Consider the following 14,348-nt stretch of genomic DNA (forward strand, 5'->3'; position numbering starts at 1 on the left):
CTTGGTTCAAGTCCTCATCAGCTCTCCTAGACTATTACCTCCTGATTGGCCTTCCAGCCTCCTGCCTTTCTCCTCTTCCTTCCATCCTTCACATGGTCACCTCTGATCACATCCAACCCCCCTGTTCTCCCTATTATATTTAGGACTAGGCTCCATCCCTCAGTTTGGCACTTCAAGCTGGCTTCAACCCACCTTTCCATCCTTATTACTCATCACACCCCCTTCTCACAACCTGGAGTCCGGCCAAACTGGTCTTCTGGTTGTTTCTCCATCTCCCATCTCAGTGTCTCTGCTCTGGTTGTGCATTCCTCCCCCCACCCATCCTTGGAATACTCTTCCCACTCACCTCAAAGCTCAGCTCAAAGGCCCATTCTTGATCCTCCCTGCTACAAGGACCCTACCCCATTACCTTATATTTATTCCACGGTTTTTAAAAAATAAACTTATCTCTGTGCATTGTCTCCCTAGATTGAATGTAAGCTCCTTGAGGATATTTTTGTCTCCGTATTCCCAGTACTCATCTCAGTGCCCGGGACAAAGTAGGGCTCATGAATGATTTTCTATTTGTTGAATTTCCTCCACTGCCACCTCTATCCCTATACCTTTGAATTCTGAACCAGGGAAGTGTGGACTAGAAGGCTCCAAGACAGACCTGCTGCTTAGCCATGCCCCTGCCCATACCTGATTTCTCTCTAGAATAGAGCTAATGGTTGGGGGACTGAGGGTTCAGAGAGGAGGCCTAGAATCATTTAGGGGAGGAGGAGAGAGGCTCCACTGATTCTCAAGGAGGAGTTGGAATCTGGTGCTTCACCCAAGAGCCAAGGTTGAGTGACCTCTGCAGGGTGCAGGATTCAGGTTAGATCCAAGGAAAGCCCTCCCCAGAGGAAAGGGAGGGTTGGGGGCAGACACTGGGGCCCCCAGGGATTTCATTCCAAAGGCTGCATTTCCTCCCAGCCCACAAGAGGGCACCTGGACCACAAGCATCAGGGAGATAGATGTGTTCCTTGAGAATGCCATGCTTCTTTCTCACTCCCCATTCTTGTTTCTGACTCAGTTGACCACTCCATTTTTTTTTATTATTTTGAATTTAACAAACATATAAAAAGATTTCTATATAAAAAGTAGAAGAGAAAAAAAGAATTATGTGTGAAAAATAATATGTGGATCTCTACGACTTAGAGCTTGCTTTTAAAAAGTGTATAATAAATTCAATGTGACTTTCAAAGCTGTCCTACTTGTCTGTAATTCTTTCTAGCCTTCCTTCTTGCATTTAATAATGCTTCAGTAACCCTCTTTCCTTTCTTTTCTTGTCTTTAACCATGGATTTTTGTTTGTTTGGTTTTTTGTTTTTGCGAGGCAATGAGGGTTAAGTGACTTGCTAAGGGTCACACAGCTAGTACATATCAAGTGTCTGAGGCTGGATTTGAACTCAGGTCCTCCTGAATCCAGGGCCGGTGCTCTATCCACTGCATCACCTAGCTACCCCCTGTCTTTAACCATGTTGATCACCCTGTTCTCCTTGATTCTCTCTTCTCTAGGTTGGTTGTTTTGTTTTGTTTTGAACACTGCTCTATCCTAGTTGTCCTAGCTGACTGACCATACCTTCTCTGCCTTCTTTGCTGGATCTTCATCCACGTCATGACAGATAACCTAAGACTGTCCTGACCCCATTTCTCTTTTCCCTCTGTATAATTTCACTTGGTGATCTCATCAGTTCTTGTGGATTTAATTATCATCTCTAGGCAGATACTCTTAGATCTACTTGTCCAGCTCTAACTCCTCTCTGGACCTCTACTGCACATCTCCAACTGGATGTTCCATAGACATCTTCAACTCAACATGTCCCAAACTGAAGTCATTAACTCTTCCCCCTTAAACTTCACCCTGATTCTCAACTCTCTGATTACTGTTGAAGTAATCCTCAAAACGCCACCCTCCTAGATTCAAAACCTGGGCGTTAGCCTTGATTTCTCACTCTCTCATGGCCCAACCCCTCCAATATCTTATCAGTTGTCAAGTACTTTGGATTCTGCCCTGGTACCATCTCTTTCATATGCACCCTCCTCTCCTCTGACACTGAAACTAGCCTGCCCCAGGCCCTCATTATCTCATGCCTGGGCTACCTAAGTAGCCTGCTGATTGATCTCCCTGCCTCAAGCCCTTCCCCATTTCATTCCTTCCTCCACCAGCTGTCAGACTGATCTTCCTAAAGTAGCATGTCTGACCATATCATCCCCTACTCCATTAAAAAAAATTCCAGTGGTTCCCTATTATCCCCAGTATTGATTATAAAGTCCTTTGATTGGTTTTCAAAGTTCCTCATAACCTGTCCCCTTCCTACCTTTCCAGTTTTCTTACACATTGCTCTCCTCCAAATACTACTTGATTATTATTCTTACAAGACAACCAATCTCTAATCTTATCACCAATAAAAATATTTAATACAAGGGCATAAGGAATCAAGAAATAGGAGATGAGAAAAGATGAGATGAAAAAGTTCTGGTCATCTCTAGATTTGCAAGAAGTCCCAACAACACAGAAATGCAAGGTAAGTTCTGAGAACACATCTGACCATTGAAGAATGAAGTAATTAAATATTTATTGTTTTTTTTTCCCCCATAAAACCAGTTCCTGGTTTTATCTATTAGCTCAATAGTTTTCCTACTTTAAATTTTTATTAATCTCTCCTTTGATTTTCAGGATTTTCAATTTGGTGTTTAATTGGGAATTTTAATTTGTTCTTTTTCTAGTTTTTTTAAATTGCATGCCTAATTTATTGTTCTAGTCCTTCTCTCTTTTATTGTTGCAAATGTTTAGAGATATAAATTTTCCCCTAAGTATTGTTTTGGCTACATCCCATGAGTTTTGGTATGTTGTCTCATTGTCATTCTTTTTAATGAAATGATTTATTGTTTCCATGAGTTGTTCTTTGACCCACTCATTCTTTAGGATTATAATATTTAGTTTCCAATTAATTTTTAACCTATGTTTTCCACAGTCCTTTATTGACTGTAATTTTTATTGCATTCTGGTCTGAAAAGGATGAATTTAGTAATTCTGCTTTTCTGCATTTGGTTGTGAAGTTTTTTGCCCTAATACATGGTAAATTTTTGTGAAGGTACAGTATACTGCTGAGAAAAGGATATACTCCTTTCTATTCCCATTCAATTTTCTCCAGAGGTCTATCACATCTAACTTTTCTCTCTTTTTTGTACATATATTGTTTATTTTATTTTTTCTCAGTTACATGTAAACAAAACTTTTTTTTAAGTGAGGCAATTGGGATTAAGTGATTTGCCCAGGGTCACACAGCTAGTGAGTGTTAAGTGTCTGAGGCCGAATTTGAACTCAGGTACTCCTGACTCCAGGGCCGGTGCTCTATCCACTGTGCCACCTAGCTGCCCCTAAACAAAACATTTTTAACATTCTTTAAAAAATATTTTGAATTCCAAATTTTCTTCCTCTCCCCTCCCCTTCTCCCTCCTTGAGAAGGCAAGCAATTTTATATAGACTGTACATGTGCAGTCATAGAAAACATATCCACATTAGCCATGTTACAAAAAAAAAAAAAGGCACAGACCAAAAAATCCCCAAGAATAAGAAAGAAAGTAAAAAGAAGATTGCTTCAATCTTCATTTAGACTCCAGTCAGTTCTTTCTATGGAGGTGGATAGCATTTTTATCATAAGTCCTTCAGAACGGGGCAGCTAGGTGGCACAGTGGATAAAGCACCGGCCCTGGATTCAGGAGGACCTGAGTTCAAATACGGCCTCAGACACTTGACACTAACTAGCTGTGTGACCCCAGGCAAGTCACTTAACCCTTATTGCCCCACAAAACAAAACAAAACAAAAAAACAAATGAAAATAAGTCCTTCAGATCATTGTATTGCTGAGACTAGCTAAGTTATTCACAAAAGTGTTGTTTGTTACTGTGTACAATGTTCTACTGGTTCTGCTCACTTCACTCTGTATTAGTTCATACAAGTCTTCCCTGATTTTTCTGAAACTATCCTGCTCCTCATTTCTTTGTTTTGCTTTTGTTTTTGTAGGGTAATGAAGGTTAAATGACTTGCCCAGACTCACACAGCTAGTAAGTGTCAAGTGTCTGAGGACGGATTTGAACTCAGGTCCTCCTGAATCCAGGGCTGGTACTTCATCCACTGTGCCACCTAGCTGCCCCCTGCTCCTCATTTCTTATAGCACATTTGTATTCCATCATAGTCATATATTGCAATTTGTTCAGCCATTCCCCAACTGATGGACATCCCCTCAATTTCCAATTCTTTCCCATCACAAAAAGAGCTATTATAAAAATTTTGTAAGTATAGATTTTTTTCATTTTCTTTTATCTCTTTGGGGTACAGACCTAATAGTGGTATTGCTGGATCAAATAGTATGCACAGTTTGATAGCCCTTTGGGCATGGTTCTACATTGTTCCAGAATGGTTACATTAGTTCACAGCTCCACCAACAGGGCACTAGTGTCCCTAATTTTCCACATTCCCTCATACATTTGTCATTTTCCTTTTCTGTCATACCAGCCAATCTGATAGGTGTTAGGCAGCACCTCAGAGTTGTTTTAATTTTCATTTCTCTAGCCAATCTCTATTTAAAGGAATTTTTCATGTGACTATAGATAGATTTAATTTTTTTTCTTCTGAAAATTTCCTGTTTATATCCTTTGACCATTTATCAATTGGGGAATGGCTTGGCATTCTTATACATTTGACTCAGTTGTCTATATATTTGAGAAACGAGGTCTTTATCAGAGATGCTTGCTCTAAATTTTCTATCACACTTCCCCCACCTCAGTTTCCTGCTTTTCTTTTTCTTTTAATTAATTAATTTAGAATTTTCTCATTTCACATGTAAAAACAAATTGTAACATTGATTTTTAAGACTTTGGGTTCCAAATTCTCTTCCTTCCTCCCTATCCTCCCTTAAGAACTCAAGCAATTGAATATAAGTTATACATGTACAGTCATGCAAAACATAGCAGACACAAAAAAACTTTAGAAAAAGGTACTAACAACAACAACAAAATATACTTCCGTCTGTATTCAGGTACCATCAGTTCTTTCTCTGTAGATGGAATGCATTTTTCATAAGTCCTTCAGAGTTGTCTTGGATCATTGCATTGCTAAAAATAACTAAGTCATTCACAGCAGATCATCTTACAATATTGCTGTTATTTTGTATACAGTACATTTCACTTTGTATCAGCTCATATAAGTCTTTGCAGGTTTTTCTGATAGCATCCTACTCATCTTTTTTTTTCTTTTAAATAGTAAACTACATTTATGTAGTACTTTAAAGGGAGATTTCCTTACAAAACACCCATGAGGCTGATTGTTGCAACAACAATAATAGCTTACATATTGTGAGGGCCAAAATTTTATATACAGAGCATATTAGGGTGTGACTTGCCTTATATTGAGGTCCCAGAAATATGAGAGCCTCTTTTAGGTTTAATCTCCCCTTTGAATTTTCCTTTTTATATATTCCTCACAGGCCAATAAGAAAAGGAGCCTCTGAGCTTTAGTTCATAAAGGATCAGGTTTTATTACTTGGGAATTAATTAAACCACAAAGGTGAAACCAATTAAGGAAATAAGGATGTAGAAAATACAGATAGATAGTCTTACCTCTAAGCTTAACCTATTGAATCCCAGAGCATTCCCAATTAAGCTAGTTAAAAGGAATTTAGGATTTTCCTTCATAAAACTCACCAAACCCCAGTCATTCTACAGTTACTCAGCAGTCGCCCAAAATAGAGCAAAACACGTGCCTCCGCCAGGTCCCCGAAGGCCACCAGACTGCTCTGCCAGGCCGAAAGAGTGCGAACTTTTAAACATGCCCCTCCTACCGGAAGTTCCCTGCCTTCCAGTAGCTTTCAGTTTTTCCTCCCCCAAAAGGGGAGGTCCTTCAAAAGCTTCTCAGTAGCATGTGCAATCTCAGGGTGGGCCAGGTGTGGCCCCTTCCAAATGATTTAGCTAAAACTTTCAATATTAATCTTTACCACGAATAATTTTTACCACAATATATATAGTACCTTATACCTGACAAAGAATTTTCTTCACAATAGCCCAGCAAAGTACCATCAACATCATCCTCATCTTACATTACTCTTGCCTCTGCTTCAAATTTTCCCCCAGTTGCTATTGCTGTGTTTCCCTCCATCCTATTTGCCCCCCCATGATATTTACTCTATTTTCTATCTTCTTTTACCCTTTCCCTCCTCAAAAATGTTTTGTTTCTGACTTCCCCTCCCCCAATCTGACCTCCCTTCCTTCACCCCTCCTCCTATATCCCCTTCCCCTCCCACTTCTCCACAGGGCAAGATATATTACTATACCCACTTGAGTGTGTATGCTATTCCCTCTTTGAGCCAATTCTGCTCCCCCCCAATCTTCCCCTCCACTCCATTAGCTTTTTCTTGCTTCTTTTATGTGAAATACTTTACTTCATTTCACCTCTCCCTTTCCCTTTCTCCCAGTGCAATTCTCTTACCCCTTAATTTTATTTTAAAGATATTATTGGGGCAGCTAGGTGGCGCAGTGGATAGAGCACTGTCCCTGGAGTCAGGAGTACCTGAGTTCAAATCCGGCCTCAGACACATAACACTTACTAGCTGTGTAACCCTGGGCAAGTCACTTAACCCCCATTGCCTCACTAAAAAAAAAAAAAATATCATCAAGGGGCAGCTAGGTGACACAGTAGAGAAAGCACCTGCCCTGGTCCCAGGAGGACTCCAGCCAAAATCCAGCCTCAGACACATCCTGCTTTCCTTTTAATCTTGACTGCCTTGATTTTGTTTGGGCAAAACCTTTTTAATTTGATGTGATCAAAATTATTCATTTTACATCCTGTAATGCTCTCTATCTCTTGTTTAGTCATAAATTTCCCCCTTATCCACAGATCTTACAGGTAAACAATTCTATGCTCTCCTAATTTGATTTGGTTTTGGTTTTGGTTTTGGTTTTTTGGGTTTTTTGCGGGACAATGGGGGTTAAGTGACTTGCCCAGGGTCACACAGCTAGTAAGTGTCAAGTGTCTGAGGCCATATTTGAACTCAGGTACTCCAGGGCTGGTGCTTTATCCACTGGGCCACCTAGCCACCCCCTCTCCTAATTTGATTTTGACATCTCCCTTTATGTCTAGATTATGTACCCATTTGGACCTTATCTTGCTATATGGTGTGAGATGTTGGTCTACACCTAGTTTCTGCCAAACTATTTTCCAGTTTTCCCAGTGGTTTTTGTCAAATAGTGAGTTCTTGTCCAAAAGCTTAGATTTTTAGGTTTATAAAACATTAGATTACTATGGTAGCAGGGGCAGCTAGGTGGCACAGTGGATAAAGCACCGGTCCTGGAGTCAGGAGTACCTGAGTTCAAATCTGGCCTCAGACACTTAACACTTACTAGCTGTGTGACCTTGGGCAAGTCACTTAACCCCAAATGCCTCCCTTTAAAAAAAAAAGATGACTGTGTTAATTTGCTCCTGTGTGTTGCATACCTAATCTATTCCACTGATTCACCACTCTATTTCTCAGCCAGTACCAGATCATTTTGATGATTGCCACTTTGTAATACTGTTTGAGATTTGATACTCTCATCTGGTACTTCCTTTACTTTTTTTTTCATGGATTCCCTTAATATTCTTAACCTTTTGTTCTTCTAGATGAATTTTATTAATTTTTTCTAGCTCTAGAAAACAATTCTTTGGTAGTTTGGTTGCTATGGTACTGAATAAATTAATGAATTAAAGTAGAATTGTCATTTTTATTATATTGGCTTGGCCTACTCATGAGCAGTTAATATTTCTCCAGTTGTTTAGATCTGACTTTATTTGTGTGAAAAGTATTTTGTAACTGTGTTCATGTAGTTTCTGGGTGTGTCTTGGTAAGTAGACTCCCAAGTGTCTTATATTGTCTACAGTTACTTCAATGGAATTTCTTTCTTTTTCTTGCTGCTGGACTTTGTTGATGATCTATGGAAATGCTGATGATTTATGTGGGTTATTTTTATATCCTGCAACTTTGATGAATTTGTTAATTTCAAATAGTTTTTAAGTTGATTCTCTAATATATCATCAGCAAAGAGTGATAATTTTGTTTCCTCATTGACTTTTCTAATTCCTTTCATTTCTCTTTCTTATAGCTAGCATTTCTAGAACAATATTGAATACTAGTGATGATAATGGGTATCTTTGCTTCACTCCTGATCTTATTGGAAAGACTTCTAGCTTATTCCCATTATAGATGCTTGCTGATGATTTTATATAGATATTATTTATCATTTTAAAGAAAATTCCATTCATTCCTATGCTTTCTAATTTTTTAAAAATAGGAATGAGCATTGTATTTTGTCAAGAGCTTTTTGGCATCTATTGAGATAAATATATCATTTTTTTGTTTTTGTTGTTGATGTGGTCAATTATGCTGATAATTTCCCGACTATTGAATCAGCCCTGTATTCCTGATATAAATCCCACCTGGTCATAGCATATGATCTTTGTGATATACTGTTGTAATCTTCTTGATAATATTTTATTAATATTTTGGTATTAATTTTCATTAAGAAGATTGGTTTTCTTTGTTTTTGTTCTTCTTGGTTTTAGCTATCAATGACATATTTGTGTCATAAAAGGAAATTGGTAGGACTCCTTCTTTGCCCATTTTTTCAAATAGTTTATATAGTATTGGAATTAAGTGTTCTAGGGCACCTAGGTGGTACAGTGTATAGATCACTGGCCCTGGATTCAGGAGGGCCTGAGTTTAAATCTAACCTCAGACACTTGACACTTACTAGCTGTGTAACTCGGGACAAGTCACTTAACCCAAATTGCCTTGCAAAAAACAAAAGGCAAGGATTTAAGGGTTCTTTAAATGTTTGGTAGAATTCACTTATGAATCCATCTGACCCTGGGGATTTTTTCATAGGGAGCTCATTTATGGTTCATTCAATTTCTTTTTCTAAGATAAGGTTCTTTTTTTGGTTTTGTTTTTTGGGGGGTGGGACAATGAGGGTTAAGTGACTTGCCCAGGGTCACACAGCTGGTAAGTGTCAAGTATCTGAGGTCTGATTTGAATTCAGGTCCTCCTGAATCCAGGGCCAGTGCTTTATCCACTGTGCCACCTAGCTGCCCTCCTAAGATAAGGTTCTTTAATTATTCCATTTCTTCTTCAGTTAATCTGGACAATTTATATTTTTGTAAATATTCAACCATTTTACTTAGATTGTCAGATTTATCAACATGCAGTTGGGAAAACTAGCTCCTGATAATTGCTTTAATTTCCTCTTCATTGATGGTGAATTCAGTCTTTTTATTATTAGTTTAGTAGTTTCAATTTTATTAATCTCTACTTCAATTTTCAGGATTTTCAATTTGGTGTTTTTTAAATTTCAATGGGGGGGGGGCAGCTAGGTGGCGAAGTGGATAAAGCACCGGCCCTGGATTCAGGAGTACCTGAGTTCAAATCAGACCTCAGATACTTGACACTTACTAGCTGTGTGACCCTGGGCAAGTCACTTAACTCCAATTGCCTCACCCCCCAAAAAATAATAATAATAATGGGAAATGTTTAACTTTAATGGGAATTTTTAATTTGTCCTTTTTCTAGTTTTTTTTAAATTGCATGCCTAAATTATTGTTGCCATCTTCATTTTATTGATGTAAATGTTTAGTTATAAATTCCTCCTTTCATACTGCTTTGTCTGCATCCCATAAGTTTTGATATATTGTCTTATTGTTGTCATTTTCTTTAATGAAATTATTTATTGTTTCTATAAATTGGTTCTTTGACCTACTCATTCTTTAGGATTTAGTGTCCAAATAACTTTTAATCCATGTTTCTGTGGCCCTTTATTGAATATACTTTTATTGCATTATGGCCTGAAAAAGGATGAATTTAATATTTATGCTTTTCTGCATTTGGGTGTGAGGTTTTTATGCCTTAATACATATTTAATTTGTGTGGAGGGGCCAAGTATAGGTGAGAAAAGGGCATACTCCTTTTCTTCAATTTTCTCAAGAGGGCTATCATATTTGATTTTTCTAAAATTTGTATTTATTTTCTCAACTTCTTTCTTGTTTGTTTTATGGTTAGATTTATCTAGTTCTGTGAGGAGAAAGTTGAGATCCCTTACTAGTATAGTTTTACTGTCTATTTCTTCTTGTAACTCATTTAACTTTTCCTTTAAGAATTTGGGTGCTGGGGGCGGCTAGGTGGCGCAGTGGATAAAGCACCGGCCCTGGATTCAGGAGTACCTGAGTTCAAATCCGACCTCAGACACTTGACACTTACTAGCTGTGTGACCCTGGGCAAGTCACTTAACCCTCATTGCCCCGCGCAAAAAAAAAAAAAAAAGAATTTGGGTGCTGGGGGCAGCTAGGTGGCACAGTGGATAAAGCACTGGACCTAGATTCAGGAGGACCTGAGTTCAAATCTGACCTCAGACACTTGACACTTATTAGCTGTGTGACCCTGGACAAGTCACTTAATTCTCATTGCCTCCTCCCCCCCAAAAAAGAATTTGGGTGCTATATCATTTAGTGCACATCTTTAGTATTGACATCACACCATTGTCTATGCTACCTTTTTTTTTCTGATAAAAGTATTTTATTTTTTTCCAGTTACATGTAAAGATAGTTCTCAACATTTGTTTATACAAGCTTTCCAATTTCAGATTTTTCTCCCCCCTCCCCAAGACAGCAGGTAATCTGATATATATATATATAATAACATTAAACATATTTCTGTATTAGTCATGTTATAAGAGAAGAATCAGAGCAATGAGGAAAAACCTCAAAATAGAAAAACAACAGCACCAAAAACAAAAGAAATAGTATGGTTCAATCAGCATCTATACTCCACAGTTCTTTTTTTTTTCTTTTTTCTGGATTTGGAGATCCTCTTCTATCATGAGTTCCCTGGAACTCTCCTGTACCATTGCATTGGTGAGAAGAATTTATGCTACCTTTTAACTAGGTATATTTTTGTTTTTGCTTTATCTCATAATTGCTACTCCTGCCTTTTTTTTTTCCTACCTTAGCTGAAGCATAATACATCCTGTTCCGGCCCCTTATTTTTAACTCCATGTGAGTCTCTCTATTTCAAGTATGTTTTCTTATAAACAACATATTGTTGGATTCTGAATTTTAATCTGTTCTGCTGCTTTCATTTTATGGGTAAGTTCATTACATTGGCATTCGCAGTTATGATAACTAATTGTATTTCCCTTCATTCTATTTTCCCCTATTAATCCTTCTCTCTCTCTCTCTCTCTCTCTCTCTCTCTCTCTCTCTCTCTCTCTCTCTCTCTCTCTCTCTTTCTCTCTCTCTCCCTACCCTGTCCCCTGTCCCTCCTCAAAAATCTGTTTTGCCTCTGACCACTTCCTCCCTTAATCTGACCTCCTTTCTATCAGCTCCCTTTCCCCCACTTCTCTTATCCTCTTTCCCTCCTGCTTCCCTGTAAGGTAAGATAGATTTCTATACACAACTGAGTGTTTATATTATTCCCTCTTTGAGCCAATTCTGATGAGAGTAAGGTGAAAGTGCTGCCTGCTAACACCGCCCCCCCCCCCGTCATTTCTTTCTCCAATATAATGGCCTTTCACACCTCTTTTATGTGAGATAATTTTCCCTGTTGTTTTTCTTCTTTCCCCCTTTACCTAGTACATCCCTTTTTCTCACCCTTTAATTTAATTTTTAACTCATTCCCTCATAGTCATCTCACAGCTGTGCAGTCTATGTATACTCCTTCTAATTTCCATAATAATTATAAAGTTCTTAGAAGTTACAAGTATCATCTTCTCATGTAGGAATGTATATAGTTAAACTTATTGAATCCCTTATGATTTCTCTTTCATGTTTACCTTTTTGTGCTTCTCTTGAGTCTTGTATTTGAAAGTCAGATTTTCTATTCAGCTCTGGTCTTTTCATGAGGATTTCTTGAAACTCCTTTATTTCATTAAATACTCCCACAAATGATTAATCTCAGTTTTTCTAGGTAGGTTATTCTTGATTGTAATCCAACTTTTTGCCTCATGAAATATCACATTCTAAGTCATCTACTCCTTTAGAGTAGAAGCTGCTAAATCTTGTGTGGTCCTGACTGTGGCTTCATAATTTTTGAATTGTTTCTTTATGGCTGCTTACAATATTTTCTCCTTGACCTGTGAGCTCTGGAATTTGGTTATGATATTCCTGGGAGTTTTCATTTTGGATCTCTTTTAGAAAGTGATTGGTGATCAAATTTATAAGAACCCAAGTCATTCCCCAATTGAGAAATGGTCAAAGGATATGAACAGGCAGTTTTCTGATGAAGAAACCAAAGCTATCTCTTCCCATATGAAAAAATGCTCTAAATCTCTAATGATTAGAGAGATGCAAATTAAAACAACTCTGAGGTACCACCTGACACCTATCAGATTGGCTAAAATGACAAAAAAGGAAGATAATAAATGTTGGAGAGGCTGTGGGAAAATTGGAACACTAATGCATTGTTGGTGGAGCTGTGAGCTGATCCAACCATTCTGGAGAGCAATTTGGAATTATGCCCAAAGGGCAATAAAGCTGTGCATACCCTTTGACCCAGCAATTCCACTTTTAGGTCTTTTTCCCAAAGAAATCATGGAAGGGGGAAAGGGACCCACATGTACAAAAATATTTATAGCTGCTCTTTACGTGGTAGCAAGGAATTGGAAGTTGAGGGGGTGCCCATCAATTGGGGAATGGCTGGACAAGTTGTGGTATATGAATACAATGGAATACTATTGTGCTGTAAGAAATGATGAGCAGAAAGAGTTCAGAGAAACCTGGAGGGTCTTATGTGAGCTGATGATGAGTGAGATGAGCAGAACCAGAAGAACATTGTACACAGTATCATCAACATTGAGTGTTGACCTACTGTGATGGACTATATTCTTCTCACCAATGCAATGATACAGAAGAGTTCCAGGGAACTCATGATAGAAGAGGATCTCCAAATCCAAGAAAAAAAAAGAAAGAAAGAACTGTGGAGTATAGATGCTGATTGAACCATATTATTTCTTTTGTTTTGGGTGCTGTTGGGTTTTTTTTTCTATTTTTGAGGTTTTGCATCACTGCTCTGATTTTTTCTCTTGTAACAGGATTAATGCAGAAATAGGATTAATGTTATTATGTGTATATATCTATATCTATATCTATATGTATAGAGATATATAGACATAACCTATATCAGATTACCTGCTGTCTAGGGGAGGGGAGAGAGAGGGGAGGGAGGGAAAAAAATCTGAAATTGTAAAGCTTGTATAAACAAAAATTGAGAACTATCTTTACATGTAATGGAAAAAATAAAATACCTTATACATTAAAAAAAAAGTGATTGGTGGAATCTTTATATTTTTATTTTACCCTCTGGTACTAAAGATATCAGAACCAGTTTTCCATGATAATTTCTTTTTTTTTTTTTTTTTGGTGAGGCAATTAGGGTTAAGTAACTTGCCTAGGGTCACACAGCTAGTAAGTGTTAAGTGTCTGAGGCTGGATTTGAACTCAGGTCCTCCTGACTCCAGGGCCGGTGCTCTATCCACTGCACCACCTAGCTGCCCAATAATTTCTTGAAATATGAGGTCTACTATTCCCAAAGGGCTATGGGACTGTTCATACCCTTTGACCCAGTAGTACCACTGCTAGGTCTGTATCCCAAAGAGATCATAGAAGAGGGAAAAGGACCCACATGTACAAAAATATTTATAGCAGTTCTCTTTGTGGTGGCAAAGAATTGGAAATCGAGGGAATGCCCATCAATTGGGGAATGGCTAAACAAGTTGTGGTATATGAATGTAATGGAATACTATTGTGTTGTAACAAACAATGAGCAGCAGGAGTTCAGAGAAACCTGGAAGGACTTACATGAACTGATGCTGACTGAGAGGAGCAGAACCAGGAGAACATTGTACGCAGTAACAGCAACATTATGTGATGAACAATGGTGATAGACTTGGCTCTTCTCAGCAGTGCAACGATCTAAAACAGTTTCAAAGAACTCATGATGTTCTCAACATCCAGAAGAAAGAACTGAACCATACTGTTTCTACTTTGGGGCTTTTTTACCCTTCTTTTTTGATGTTTTTCCCTTGTGCTCTGATTCTTCTTTCACAAGATGACTAATGCAGAAATATGTTTAATGTGATTGTACATATATAACCTATATCAGACTGCTTTCTGTCTTGGGGAGGAGGGAGAGAAGGGAGGGTGAGAGAAAAATTTGGAACTAAAAATCCTATAAAAACAAATGTTGAAAACTATCCTTATATGTAACTGGAAAGTAATAAAATACTTTTATTAAAAAAAGAAATATG

Source organism: Dromiciops gliroides, chromosome 3 (genome assembly GCF_019393635.1).
Source record: "Dromiciops gliroides isolate mDroGli1 chromosome 3, mDroGli1.pri, whole genome shotgun sequence".
Lineage (NCBI taxonomy): Eukaryota > Metazoa > Chordata > Mammalia > Microbiotheria > Microbiotheriidae > Dromiciops > Dromiciops gliroides.